Source organism: Lepidochelys olivacea, assembly GCF_965140295.1.
Source record: "Lepidochelys olivacea isolate rLepOli2 genome assembly, chromosome: 4".
NCBI classification, from domain to species: domain Eukaryota; kingdom Metazoa; phylum Chordata; order Testudines; family Cheloniidae; genus Lepidochelys; species Lepidochelys olivacea.
The window spans coordinates 77162662-77178288 of record NC_140414.1 but is presented as its reverse complement, the minus strand read 5'-3'; positions in this window follow the sequence as shown (position 1 = coordinate 77178288).

The following is a 15627-nucleotide window of genomic DNA, read 5'->3' as shown; positions in this document are numbered from 1 at the left end:
TCAACTCTCCTCTATTATCGTTATCTGAAAATGTGCTAATTTTTCAAAGAATAGCCTAGTCTGAAAAATTGCCATAAAATCTCCACAGCAACTAAGTTCCAAATAAGTCTGTTTCACCAATTTGGGCATTTTAAAGCCTTTTAAAAATCCATTATGACTACCTGACGCACACACCTGCTGACTAATTACAGCAGCATACATTACAGACAGTGCTTTAGTAACTGGAACAAATCAGGGAAATAATTGTCCTACTGCATAAAACATCAAGTAAAGATTTCTTTCTCCCTCTCCTTGCACAATGTGCCAAAAAATATAATGCACCTTTATTTTTGTTGTTAGTGTAGTTGCTTGATCATGTGTTTCTTTTCTATGAGCTGGCAATGTAGCCTTCAGCGGCATGTGTAATAAGAAACCTGGCATCCTAAAAAAGAGCTGGGTAAGAGTCAGCATAGATAGATCAAGATAAAGCAGCCTAATATACTATTAACTTCTTAAATATTCCCTTACATGATTTCTGTATTTGGTAAGTATCAATATAGGTTAGTTGATAAATAATAATACTTGGATCTCAAGACACTTTAAATGTGCTAAAGCACAGATGGCAAAAGCTACACACCGCTTTAACCTCCCTGAGTCCAAGTTCATTGTTGGTAATTCCAGTCTGCCTGCCTAATAAAGCTCCCTATAGTTTGTCAGAACACAGTAGCTGTGTTTCACACCATCACCAGCAGAATTTCAGAGGGAGATTCACTGATTTTTGGCACAGAATTTATAGCTGATAAATCAGCTTGTAAAGTGCTTTGAGGGTCTTTCTGAATGAAAGAAGCTATAGGAATAAAAATTATTGTTCCCTCAAACTGTATGAGACTACCCAGGTGAGCCTTACCCAGAGCCTGATTGTATGAGATCCCAGAGTTGAGGATGATCAGCATTTTGCAGCAGGCAGCCAGCATCCCAGAGGATCTGAAGGTTAGAGAATTCAAAATATAAGGGGTGAGATGTGGAAACACTGAATTATAAAGACATAAAGTCCCAGAAAATAGTAGCAGGGGAAGGAGTGCAGCACACAGTCAAAGGAGCATGTGATTTAATGTGTTAATGTGAGTGAGGTTTCCTCAAAGGGATAATGCAGAGCTACTTAGAAATATAATGAATGAATGGTCCCGATGACTATAAAAAAATAAAGCTGAATAAGTCTTAACAAATAGTTCCTTTGAGAAAATTGGAAGATAAAAAAAAAACTACAGATGATTGAGATGATACAAAGTTGCTGTGTATACAGTACATACATGTCTTGTATAATTAATTTTAAAAGTGTTGTATGACTATCTTTGAATGTGCCTTATTTTTAAAATATGTTCCTTGTTGTCACATTGTGCTATGGATTATTTTGTTTCTGTCTCTTCTTGAATCTTTTCAAATAAGAGGGGGGAAAAGATATTTTTTTCTCCCTTCCCCCTTTTGGTTTGAAAGTTTTAAGTTTAAATATGAAAGCATTTGTAACATGGGGTTCCATTCCTTGATTGTAAACTGCAAGGCGATCGCAATGGCTGTGAAGTTAAATAGGATTTACACTTCTTGCCTTTTAGGTACTCGCCATAGAGCACACAGTGTTATTTATCTTGCTTACTCTAGCTGTTCATGATGAATTATTAAAATGTGCTTGAAAGCATGTAGCCATTTGGAAGCAGCGTCTTATTGAGGAGCAGAACAGTAAAAGCACTGAGACAAAACAAGTGACCCTGCCACACTAACCACTGCTAATATTTCACACAAGAAAAGGCACATTTGGCCAAATTCTCCTCTCATCAACCCCAGTGCAACCTCACTGACTTCAGTGAATACACTGGGCTCAATTCATCACCTGGGTAAAAAATGCTATAATTTATCCAAAGGCGAAGGCAAAATGAGCCATGGAAGTGTAATTTGCATTGCTAATATAACTGAAGTTGGGTTTTGAGTGGACTAGAATGATGGGGGAGTGCAGCCAGGATAAAGGTATTGATGTATGCAAATGGTAATATATTTGGGGGGTTTTTTGAGTTTGTATAATAAACATGGGGTGAGAGACAATGACTTAGCTCTGGCTTCTAAGCCAGCAGGAAAAAAATTAAAGGGAGTGTCCATAGCACCATCTGTAATAAAGCTTTGCTGAAACTTCCCATTCTGAGACTGTTTAGAGTTGCTTATAACTTTGCCAAACGCTGATCATTCAGACTGAAATTTTCCATGCCAGGTGTCTGCCTCACGCTTCTTGTTTCTGAGAAGTTTCAGCTAACATGGCTCAATCATTTCTAAGAACAAAATTAGGGGGGGGGGTATGTTTTGCTTATGTTAAAAAAAATTCTTGCAACTGCTTCAGTGAGAAACTCTAACATTGCTATGCTTTGGAGCAAGAACTTGAAATTGGTAGGCAGTGGCTTGATCTGAGGGATGTATGTGCCTTTTGCTGCCTATGTGAAAATGTGCCCAAATTTTGGTCTAACTGAAAGCCCATGAAAATCTCAGTTTGCATATTGTGCATAGAGGCTTGTTTGACTTTGGTGGGTACATTCTCCAAAGATTCTGTGTATCCTGAGCATGCTTTGTGCCCTCACAGCTTCTATATGCTGATTGTGTATACTCTAGCATCACAGATCGACTCAGTATGCCCCATCTCAGGGCTTCACAGATGAGCAGAATTTACCCTGAAGATGCTCTACTGGGCTGTGAAGGCCACTGAAGCAGTGGTTGCTGGAACTAAGTGCAAAGATACGGTCTTTTATCGTGGTCTCAAATTCACAGCTGGCATTCAGGCTGGATGCAGAAGCAGAAAATTCAGATAGGTAATGTGTATATATGGAGGATAATAACCTACTACTGTTTATCAGTTTTTCTGTTAGATTAAGTGGCAAAGGTTTGCAGTATGGTTCTGAAGCTTCTAGACCTACTGATGAACAAAGTGTGGAACAGTATGTGTAAACAATGAATTTTTTTTTCAGTTTGCTTTTTTAATACAGAGGTTTTTTGTATGTAAGTTCTTATAATAAGAGAATGTGTACAGGTTACAAAGACAAGCACTCAAAGGGAAGGGAATGCCAGAATTAAAGTTGCACATGCAAACCTAATCCTGGCCCATTATGTACATGCATTATGATACAATCTTAAATTACATATTCACATCCTGGGGTGGGGGTTCCCCACCCACAGGACTCCAGCCTCATTCAATGCACAGGTTGGACAGTGCTCAGGGGATGAATCAGAGTTGTATAGTGAATCAGGCTGTGGTCTGTAGGACCCCTGCCTTATTTGTTGCAAACACTGGAAGGTGTGAAGTGAACAAGGCACAGGAATGCAGGAAGAGATGGGACAGACTCATGGTTAGTTGGCTGAATGCCACCATGGAGAACTGGATTCTATCCCTACCTCTGCTCCTACAGAGTTCCTGGGCAATGCTGGGCAAATCACTTAAACCAAACTTTTCATAGGTGGTCACTATTTCTGTGTTCTCTACTTTCTAAGTGCCCAACTTGAGATGCTGGAGTTGTATTTGCATAAGTGCTGAGCACTCACAGCTACAACCGGAATCAATGGGAGCTTTGGTTACCCATTTCCCATATTAAAAATGGGGATAATACCACAACCCCTCATCTCAGAGGCATTGGGAAGATTAATGAGTTTAATGTTTGTCAAGCACGCAAATACTATAGTGATGAGTGTGCCATAGAGAAGATTATTGAGCAAATTAAACTTCTGTCTTCGGAGCAGGGTTTGGATAGTGTGCAGTATGGCAGGCCTGGGGCCAAATAGCCAATGATGAGGATAAAAATATAGAACAAACTACTCGTTCAGGGAACATGTCCAATCTGTCATTGAATGAGGCAGGAGGCCTGGGGGTGAGGAGTAGAATACTATGTGATCGTGTAATTAACTGTAAAAATGGTGTCATAATTAACACTAACAAGTGCAACCTTAATTCTGCCATTTCCAAACTTCTGGGTGCTTGACTTTGCAGCCTTTGTGTTCTTTTTATGTCAGGGTTTTTGGATGTAAAATAACTATTAGACTCACTGAAAGTAGTGGTTAAAGAAGCTTGCAGTGCAAACCTAAAAATACAATAATTGAACAGGGCATATTGCCCTCTTATACTTAATAGACTCATTCCTGCTGTCCTCGATTCAATGAGCGTCAGCATAAAACAGGTCTAGTTTCTCACCAGAAATAATAGGGTGGTGCACACAGCTGCTGACTGAAGTTTGTCATGGAGAAAAAAAGATACTTCCTTAATTAGCACATGATTTAAAATCTTATATTCAAGGCCAATTTTACCCTTTTAATTTTTAAGTTCTTATTACATGAGAACTTTGAATTTGCATATATCAAAGCAGTGTCATCGTCAGTTGCTCTTCAAATAGAAATCCAAGAGAACTCAATTAAGTAGTACAGAAGGAAATATGGGTAGCTGTATCTTAAACTAGACAGACACTATAAGGTGATTCCAAAATATCTGTGAATCCTAATATTTTGAAATATAAGCCTATGCCACTCAGTGTAGCCATGACAGAGTAGTCAAGACGGCCCAAATAGTGTCTCCCTTATAACAAATCCTAAATGTGCCTTTGAGAAGAGAGCTTAGGCCTGGGATGCAGAGGATCATGTGTTTTGAAGGCTAGGGCTTATAAAAATTAGACACTTTGGATAAAAGGGTTTTTTTCCTTTTTCCTTTTTTAAACCAACACGCATGCTAGACCTTTTGAAAAGCACCAAGAAACTAAACCAAGCCCAGAGGTGCTGGAACTAGGAGTGCTAGGGGGTAAAAATTGTTCCAGCACTCCTCAGCAAGGCTTCTCAGAATGTGAAACTTTTGAACCTGTAACAGTCCCTGAAAATGTCTCTTCTTTTTCCTCATGGTGACTGCAGCTTGTGAGAGCCCATGTAATCTAGGCGGCAATTTTCAGCTTAGTGAATTGAAGCTATATTTCCTATTAGTGCTAAAGGGAAAGTTCGGCACCTAATTCCCTGTGCGTTTCACTAAGAGTTTACCACATGCCTATAGATGTTCTGCTGCTTGAGTATACCTAAAAGAGGAAGTCAAAATACCTAAAAATCTAATGAGTTTACAAATGCTACTTGTGTTCAGTGAAGCAGCCTTTTCTTTATATCACCTGTTGATGTGGCACACACATGTAGTTCATTTGCAATGCAAAAGCAAAGAAAAAAAAGAAACAAAGGGTAAACCCCTTTGAAATCCCTCCTGGCCAGGGGAAAGCTCCTCTCACCTGTAAAGGGTTAAGAAGCTAAAGGTAACCTCGCTGGCACCTGACCAAAATGACCAATGAGGAGACAAGATACTTTCAAAAGCTGGGAGGAGGGAGAGAAACAAAGGGTCTGTGTGTCTGTCTATATGCTGGGTTTCTGCCGGGGATAGACCAGGAATGGAGTCTTAGAACTTTTAGTAAGTAATCTAGCTAGGTATGTGTTAGATTATGATTTCTTTAAATGGCTGAGAAAAGAATTGTGCTGAATAGAATAACTATTTCTGTCTGTGTATCTTTTTTGTAACTTAAGGTTTTGCCTAGAGGGGTTCTCTATGTTTTTGAATCTAATTACCCTGTAAGATATCTACCATCCTGATTTTACAGGGGGGATTTCTTTATTTCTATTTACTTCTATTTTTTATTAAAAGTCTTCTTGTAAGAAAACTGAATGCTTTTTCATTGTTCTCAGATCCAAGGGTTTGGGTCTGTAATCACCTAGGCAAATTGGTGAGGCTTTTTACCAAACCTTGTCCAGGAAGTGGGGTGCAAGGTTTTGGGAAGTATTTTGGGGGGAAGGACGCGTCCGAACAGCTCTTCCCCAGTAACCAGTATTATTTTGGTGGTGGTAGCGGCCAATCCAAGGACGACGGGTGGAATATTTTGTACCTTGGGGAAGTTTTGACCTAAGCTGGTAAAGAGAAGCTTAGGAGGTTTTTCATGCAGGTCCCCACATCTGTACCCTAGAGTTCAGAGTGAGGGAGGAACCTTGACACAGGTAAATAAAACACACACAGGTGTACAATATAGATAGCGTAAACATGTTAGTTAAAGACTGAATTATAAGTTTTATTAGAAACCCAAGTGTGCAACTACTAAACTAGCGCACCACCCGTGAAGAGACTTGAAAGCCATGGAATACACAGTAAATTTTTATAGTGGATCAGAGGAAAGTTCCTTAGCACAGATGTTTAATGGTAATTAAATTCTACAACTGTGATACCCTGGGAAAATTCCCAGGCATATTTTTAAATGCAGTGCATGGCGTAGGCAGAAGCTTGCTGGGCATGGGGGGGGGGCTCTCACACACACACACACTAAACACGTACTAATATACTAAGCCTGTACACCCTTCAATACCCATTTCTTTCTTAAAATCTATACCAAGATGGACAATAAAGATAACGGCTCTAACCATTTAACAGCTTCTTGCTATTAAATGGACTTTACACTGAGAGTCACAGTGGGTTTATTTCTTTTTTTAAGTCTCAAATTAAACAAATAGAAATTGTCAGCATTGTTTTGAGTGCTTTCCTTACTGTGTCATCCTGCAGGTTTAATGGTGCTGAGTTTTATTGCCCTGCACTCGTGGTTGTGCTGGGAGTAAACTAGTAGTCGCAACAGGCCAGTGTGAACCTGAGCCAGGGGGTTGGTGCCCAGTACTTCTCCCCACTCCCACCTTGGTAGTTGGTGCCCTGTGTGCTATCATGCATTTGCTCTCTGCCCAGGTGCCCAGACCCCTTTCTCCCCACCCCCCAATCTCAGCAGCTGGCACATGTGCTCCTGCCCTTCCCCCATGCCATGTGTCTCCATCAGGACCCACACTTTGGGAAGGCAGGACAAGCCACTGGGGAATCACATACAATGTGTCATCCAGCCAAGTAAAAGAAGGCAGAGAAAGGACAGTATCAGAGGGGTAGCTGTGTTCGTCAGTAACCACAAAAACAATGAGGAGTCTGGTGGCACTTTAAAGACTAACAGAGAAAGGAGAACTGGCCCAGACATGGCAGCAGCCACTTCATTCCCTCGCCCAGGTTCCACTCTTGCCTCTGCCCCTCTAGGCACAAGGGCAGAAACATAGCCGGGTCCCACTCTCACCTCCATTAGATACCATGCGTGGGGAATTTTGGGGCAGGGAGAAATGTACATCAGCCCCTCCCCTTCATATTTCCCTTGCAAGGGTCCCAGCCTCCACTGCCCAGCCCTGGTTCCACCCCACTTGGGTGGAATAAATTGTATCTCACCCTGTGGTATTAAGAGAAGTGACACTGCTAAGTCACCAGCATCCATGCTGAAAGTTTATTATACATAATGGTCTTCAAACTTGCATCACTGGTTTAGCGTGGTGATCTAGCAGTTGGACAGGAGGGTTAGGTACCCAAATACTATGGTGATGAATGCTTGCTAGCTGATTGTCTAGAAACAGATTTTTCAAAATTCTCCATCTCAAGATCAGCCACAGGATTCTCTTGCACTCTGTACCTCTCAAGTATTTATTTATTTTTATTCCTGTCTATGCTGTGATGAGCTGTGATGAAGCTTCATAGTCAATCTAAAACAGTTAATTCTGCAATTCAGCCGTTCCACATAAGATTGCAGTTTGATGTTTGTATGGCTGAATAATAATTTGATTCTATAGAATAATAGAGTACATGTCTAAATCGTAGCTGTAAAATATGTCTCTATCGGTTGCCATGAAAAGGTTTTTGTTTGATGTACCATAGCAGTTGTCCTATCTAGTTTGTGCTTTTACCACTTGGAAACAAGTTGTTCTTTTGAATTAATGAATGCACAGCTTTCTACATTACTATTCACACTTCTGAAGTTCTGTATTTTTATAAAACTTCCAATTATATTTCTGCCTTGAGCTTTGTTAAAGATAACATTCAAAGTAAGAGTGCTTGTATTTTCATCAGCTGCTAACGTGATGCTGACCTTGCTAGAGAGAGACATCTCCCTGCTGGAAACCTATAACTATTGTTTCAGTACTATTCCCTCTGGATGATTGTTACTTCTCAATGTACCTTATCTGCAGCACTTGCACATTTACAATGTAGAACAACATCATAAAGAACAAGTCACTAGTTGTAAGGGTCCATGGCTGTTCCTCCCCATCAGTCTCAGAGGGAGGCCACACCTCCTCACTACCACATGTCCGTCCAACCAAGCTTAAAGGGGGAACTAGTACTCTCAAGACTCCAGCCCTCTGGGCAAAGCAACAAGCAGTCTATGAGGCTTTGGCTTTCAGGCAAGGCAGAGGATTAAAGGAACTGAGGAGCTCTGGCCCTCTGGGCAGGGCAGAGCAGTAAGCTGTCTAAGGCTCTGGCCTCCTGGCTTAAACGGATAGTGAACAAACACAGGCCTCTTGGCCTAAGGTGGGTAGGTGGCCACCTCAGGGGTGGAGCAGCCACAGTGGGTAGAGGGACCCAGGCCCACCCTACTCCACTGGGTCCCAGCCCAGGGCCCTGACAGTGACAGAGAGTTCTGCCACTGGGTCAGCGGGGATCCCATCAATACATTCTGACCAATATTCTGGCTGCACAACTTGACTACTGTCTGGTATTCCTGGGCTACTTCCTACAACCTCATTGCAGTGTACCTCTATCTCGTGGGGTTAGAATAATAGAATCATAGAATATCAGGGTTGGAAGGGACTTCAGGAGGTCATCTAGTCTAACTCCCTGCTCAAAAGCAGGACCCATAACCAATTAAATCATCCCAGCCAGGGCTTTGTCAAGCCTGACCTTAAAAACTTCTAAGGAAGGAGATTCCACCACCTCTCTAGGCAACGCATTCCAGTGTATCACCACCCTCCTAGTGAAAAAGTTTTTCCTAATCTCCAACCTGAACCTCCCCCACTGCAACTTGAGACCATTACTCCTTGTCCTGTCCTCTTCCACCACTGAGAATAGTCTAGAACCATCCTCTCTGGAACTACCTCTCAGGTAGTTAAAGCAGCTATCAAATCCCCCCATCATTCTTCTCTGCTGCAGACTAAACAATCCCAGTTCCCTCAGCCTCTCCTCATAACTCATGTGTTCCAGTCCCCTAATCATTTTTGTTGCCCTTCGCTGGACTCTCTCCAATTTATCCACATCCTTCTTGTAGTGTGGGGCCCAAAACTGGACACAGTACTCCAGATGAGGCCTCACCAATGTCGAATAGAGGGGGACAATCATGTCCCTCAATCTGCTCGCTATGCCCCTACTTATACATCCCAAAATGCCATTGGCCTTCTTGGCAACAAGGGCACACTGCTGGCTCATATCCAGCTTCTCGTCCACTTTCACCCCTAGGTCCTTTTCCGCAGAACTGCTGCCTAGCCATTCGGTCCCTAGTCTGTAGCTGTGCATTGGGTTCTTCCGTCCTAAGTGCAGGACCCTGCACTTATCCTTATTGAATCTCATCAGATTTCTTTTGGCCCAATCCTCCAAATTGTCTAGGTCCCTCTGTATCCTATCCCTGCCCTCCAGCGTATCTACCACTCCTCCCAGTTTAGTATCATCCGCAAATTTGCTGAGAGTGCAATCCACACCATCCTCCAGATCATTTATGAAGATATTGAACAAAACCGGCCCCAGGACCGACCCCTGGGGCACTCCACTTGACACCGGCTGCCAACTAGACATGGAGCCATTGATCACTACCCGTTGAGCCTGACAATCTAGCCAACTTTCTACCCACCTTATGGTGCATTCATCCAGCCCATACTTCCTTAACTTGCTGACAAGAATACTGTGGGAGACCGTGTCAAAAGCTTTGCTAAAGTCAAGATACAATAGATCCACTGCTTTCCCTTCATCCACAGAACCAGTAATCTCATCATAGAAGGCGATTAGATTAGTCAGGCATGACCTTCCCTTGGTGAATCCATGCTGACTGTTCCTGATCACTTTCCCCTCATGTAAGTGCTTCAGGATTGATTCTTCGAGGACCTGCTCCATGATTTTTCCGGGGACTGAAGTGAGGCTGACTGGCCTGTAGTTCCCAGGATCCTCCTTCTTCCCTTTTTTAAAGATTGGCACTACATTAGTCTTTTTCCAGTCATCCGGGACTTCCCCCATTCGCCATGAGTTTTCAAAGATAATGGCCAATGGCTCTGCAATCACAGCCGCCAGTTCCTTTAGCACTCTCAGATACAACTCATCCGGCCCCATGGACTTGTGCATGTCCAGTTTTTCTAAATAGTCCCTAACCACCTCTTTCTCCACAGCGGGCTGGCCATCTATTCCCCATGTTGTGATGCCCAGCACAGCAGTCTGGGAGCTGACCTTGTTCGTGAAGACAGAGGCAAAAAAATCATTGAGTACATTAGCTTTTTCCACATCCTCCGTCACTAGGTTGCCTCCCTCATTCATTAAGGGGCCCACACTTTCCTTGGCTTTCTTCTTGTTGCCAACATACCTGAAGAAACCCTTCTTGTTACTCTTGACATCTCTCGCTAGCTGCAGCTCCAGGTGCGATTTGGCCCTCCTAATTTCATTCCTACATGCCCGAGCAATATTTTTATACTCTTCCCTGGTCATATGTCCAACCTTCCACTTCTTGTAAGCTTCTTTTTTATGCTTAAGATCCGCTAGGATTTCACCTTTAAGCCAAGCTGGTCGCCTGCCATATTAACTCTTCTTTCGACTCATCGGGATGGTTTGTCCCTGTAACCTCAACAGGGATTCCTTGAAATACAGCCAGCTCTCCTGGACTCCTTTCCCCTTCATGTTAGTCCCCCAGGGGATCCTACCCATCCGTTCCCTGAGGGAGTCGAAGTCTGCTTTCCTGAAGTCCAGGGTCCGTATCCTGCTGCTTACCTTTCTTCCCTGCGTCAGGATCCTGAACTCAACCAACTCATGGTCACTGCCTCCCAGATTCCCATCCACTTTTGCTTCCCCCACTAATTCTTCCCGGTTTGTGAGCAGCAGGTCAAGAAAAGCTCCCCCCCAGTTGGCTCCTCTAGCACTTGCACCAGGAAATTGTCCCCTACGCTTTCCAAAAACTTCCTGGATTGTCTATGCACCGCTGTACTGCTCTCCCAGCAGATATCAGGAAAATTAAAGTCACCCATGAGAACCAGGGCATGCGATCTAGTAGCTTCCGCAAGCTGCCGGAAGAAAGCCTCATCCACCTCATCCCCCTGGTCCGGTGGTCTATAGCAGACTCCCACCACTACATCACTACTGTTGCTCACACTTCTAAACTTAATCCAGAGACACTCAGGTTTTTCTGCAGTATCGCACCGGAGCTCTGAGCAGTCATACTGCTCCCTTACATACAGTGCTACTCCCCCACCTTTTCTGCCCTGCCTGTCCTTCCTGAACAGTTTATAACCATCCATGACAGTACTCCAGTCATGTGAGTTATCCCACCAAGTCTCTGTTATTCCAATCACGTCATAATTCCTTGACATCACCAGGACCTCCAGTTCTCCCTGCTTGTTTCCAAGGCTTTGTGCATTCGTATATAAGCACGTGAGCTGATCGCCCCTCATTCTCAGTATGAGGCAGGAGCCCTCCCCTCACAGACATTCCTGCCTGTGCTTCCTCCCGGTATCCCGCTTTCCCACTTACCTCAGGGCTTTGGTCTCCTTCCCCTGGTGAACCTAGTTTAAAGCCCTCCTCACTAGGTTAGCTAGCCTGCTCGCAAAGATGCTCTTCCCTCTCTTCGTAAGGTGGAGCCCGTCTCTGCCCAGCACTCCTCCTTCATGGAACACCATCCCATGGTCAAAGAATCCAAAGCCTTCTCTCCGACACCACCTGCGTAGCCATTCGTTGACTTCCACTATTCGGTGGTCCCTACCCAGGCCTTTTCCTTCCACGGGGAGGATGGACGAGAACACCACCTGCGCCTCAAACTCCTTTATCCTTCTTCCCAGAGCCACGTAGTCCGCAGTGATCCGCTCAAGGTCATTCTTGGCAGTATCATTGGTGCCCACGTGGAGAAGCAGGAAGGGGTAGCGATCAGAGGGCTTGATGAGTCTCGGCAGTCTCTCCGTCACATCGCGAATCTTAGCCCCCGGCAAGCAGCAGACTTCTCGGTTTTCCCGGTCAGGGCAGCAGGTAGATGACTCGGTGAGCTTTTGACACGGTCTCCCACAGTATTCTTGTCAGCAAGTTAAAGAAGTATGGGCTGGATGATGCACTACAAGGTGGGTAGAAAGCTGGCTAGATTGTCAGGCTCAACGGGTAGTGATCAATGGCTCCATATCTAGTTGGCAGCCGGTATCAAGTGGAGTACCCCAAGGGTCGGTCCTGGGGCCGGTTTTGTTCAATATCTTCATAAATGATCTGGAGGATGGTGTGGATTGCACTCTCAGCAAATTTGCGGATGATACTAAACTGGGAGGAGTGGTAGATACGCTGGAGGGGAGGGATAGGATACAGAAAGACCTAGACAAATTGGAGGATTGGGCCAAAAGAAATCTGATGAGGTTTAATAAGGATAAGTGCAGGGTCCTGCACTTAGGACGGAAGAACCCAATGCACAGCTACAGACTAGGGACCGAATGGCTAGGCAGCAGTTCTGCGGAAAAGGACCTAGGGGTGACAGTGGACGAGAAGCTGGATATGAGTCAGCAGTGTGCCCTTGTTGCCAAGAAGGCCAATGGCATTTTGGGATGTATAAGTAGGGGCATAGCGAGCAGATCGAGGGACGTGATCATTCCCCTCTATTCGACATTGGTGAGGCCTCATGTGGAGTACTGTGTCCAGTTTTGGGCCCCACACTACAAGAAGGATGTGGATAAATTGGAGAGAGTCCAGCGAAGGGCAACAAAAATGATTAGGGGACTGGAACACATGAGTTATGAGGAGAGGCTGAGGGAGCTGGGATTGTTTAGCCTGAAGAAGAGAAGAACGAGGGGGGATTTGATAGCTGCTTTCAACTACCTGAAAGGGGGTTCCAAAGAGGATGGCTCTAGACTGTTCTCAATGGTAGCAGATGACAGAACGAGGAGTAATGGTCTCAAGTTGCAGTGGGGAAGGTTTAGATTGGATATTAGGAAAAACTTTTTCACTAAGAGGTGGTGAAACACTGGAATGCGTTACCTAGGGAGGTGGTAGAATCTCCTTCCTTAGAGGTTTTTAAGGTCAGGCTTGACAAAGCCCTGGCTGGGATGATTTAACTGGGAATTGGTCCTACTTTGAGCAGGGGGTTGGACTAGATGACCTTCTGGGGTCCCTTCCAACCCTGATATTCTATGATTCTATGATTCTATGACTCAGTCCCCCGGAGGAGAGAGTCCCCGACCACCACCACCCGTCTCCTTCTCTTGGGAGTGGTGGTCGTGAACCCCCCATCTCAGGACAGCGCATCTCATGCCTTCCAACCAGCGGAGTCTCCTTCTGCTTTCTCCCCCCAGACATATCATCTGGTCCACTCTCCGCAATGGTACCTGTGGAGAGAACATGAAAGCGGTTAGTTACCTGTGTCCGCGTTGCTGGAACCCGGACATTCCCCCTTCTTCTTCTGGAGGTCACATGTTGCCAAGCTTCTTCACTGGCCTCTTGGCTCCGCTGTGCAACCTGCTCTAAATCTTTAGAGCTTTGTGCCCGTAGAAGCATATCCTGACTTTTGTCCAGAAAATCCTCCGTTTCTCGTATGCAACGCAGGGTCGTTATCTGTTGCTCCAGACCTTCAATCTTCTCTTCCAGTATGGAGACCAGCTTGCACTTTGTACACACAAAGTCGCTTCTGTCCTGTGGAAGAAAGACAAACATGGCACATCCAGTGCAGGTCACAATAGCTGAACCCCTCCCTTCCATACCACCTTCTTACTATGAGCTTCCTCAGAGAAGTTGGCAAGATGTAAGCCTCACTGGGCTCACTCCCAGGCAAACTCCTGCTGTGTGCTGCTCTGCTGTCCCCCGCTGCTCAGCTGGTTCGCGAAGCTCTGGCTATTTTTAAACAGCCAGGCTCCCCTGAAACAAACAAACAGACAGCCCCACTGCCTGCCCCTTGCAGGCTACCAGCCAATCAGACACTCGCTCAGGCTCTCACACTGCCCTCCCAGCAAACACACGCTCAGATACTTACTCAGCAAACACGCACTCGGATACTCACCAATCCCAGTTCCTTCATCTCTATGGGGTACACAGCCAACATCAGTCCCAGCAGCTCTTCCATGATTTCATCAGTCAGCCTGCCCAGCAATCCTTTTGGGCCCTTGGCACTGTAGGACTCCCATTCTCAGGCATGGGGTTCAGCCGTGGCTGAGAAGAGTGTGTCTCCTTTGCAAACTCCCCTCCAACTGAGCTGCAGGGTCCATCTTTTAAGCGTCCTATCTCGCCCCTCTGCTTCTGGCAGAGTGGCCGTGGCAGGCACAGCTCCGCCCACCAGAGGTGGATGGTGCCTCCTCCCCATCAGTCTCCAAGGGAGACCACACCCCTTCGCTACACTAATAAATCCCACTAGGCAGCCCTTTCACCCACCCTCTTTCCTTGGAAGGACAGATTGTGTCTGAAGAAAACTCTTCACACTTCTGAATGACATGCATAATATATCCCTGTTTTTAGTTTATAATTTCAAAAATGACAACTCATTTCTCATTCAATCGTACTGTGAGCTCTCATCATTATACTTTACATGACTTGTTTGATTTGAGAGTAAGGACATAAGAATCCCTGTTCTTTAAGGGTTTTCACAGATTTCAAGGCCACAAGGGACCAATGGTCATTTAGTCTGACCTCTTGTATAACACAAGCCACAGAAGAGTTGGCACTGTTTATCTTCATTATTAGGTGTTGTCTTTGCTGGTATGGATAGACCTATCTAGGAAGGTTGTGGGAGGGTGAATTGGGTAGACAAGGGAATTGATCCAACAGATTTAATGAAGATACATGTTAGGAGGACACCCATAAAAGTATAAGATTTTTTTTTTGACACTTCACCAGCTCTGTGCCAGTTGTTGGTCAAATACTATTGAATGAATACAGGTAAATATTTTTTCTCCTATTTCCTAAATTTGATTTAGTGGGGATTCTACCATACCTAGCTAGAAACTACTATGCAAAGCAACAATGTTTTATCTGAGCAGCACAGGTCTTGAATTTCTATAGTTCTGAGCAAGGTATTCTTATTGAGCAACTCTTGCTTAATAAAAATATAGTTCACAAAACACAGACTTTATCACTTTATTATCCTTGCATGCAAACTGAGGAGTCATGGAGTTGCAGATTTGGGTACGTGCTCTGTCACACAGATGACATACACACTGTCTAGCTTCTACTTTTCTGCAGTCTGCTACTAAACTTCTGCTTAACAGAGGAATGCTGACAAGCTTTGTCTTATCAAGCCCCAGAGATTTTAAATGGGATCCGCAGCAACTTTAAGGATTGTAAACCCCTTAATAATATTAAGATGTCTGTTTCCCAGTTTTAAGCATGTAAGTAAATGTAAAGGAAGTATTGCTCCTTTGTATGTATGTTCAGGACACACTTGAGAATACTTTTACCCAAGTTATTTTTTTAATAAAAGCAAATATTATGCAGGTCATTTGTACATAGGAAGCTTCATAGGTGGCACAGAATAGAGAGGATGAAGGAGACCCCCAAGAGCTGCTAAGTAGGATAACTAGTAGGAACTGGCAAACTTTATTTCAAGCCACATGAACATCCTGGGTTCC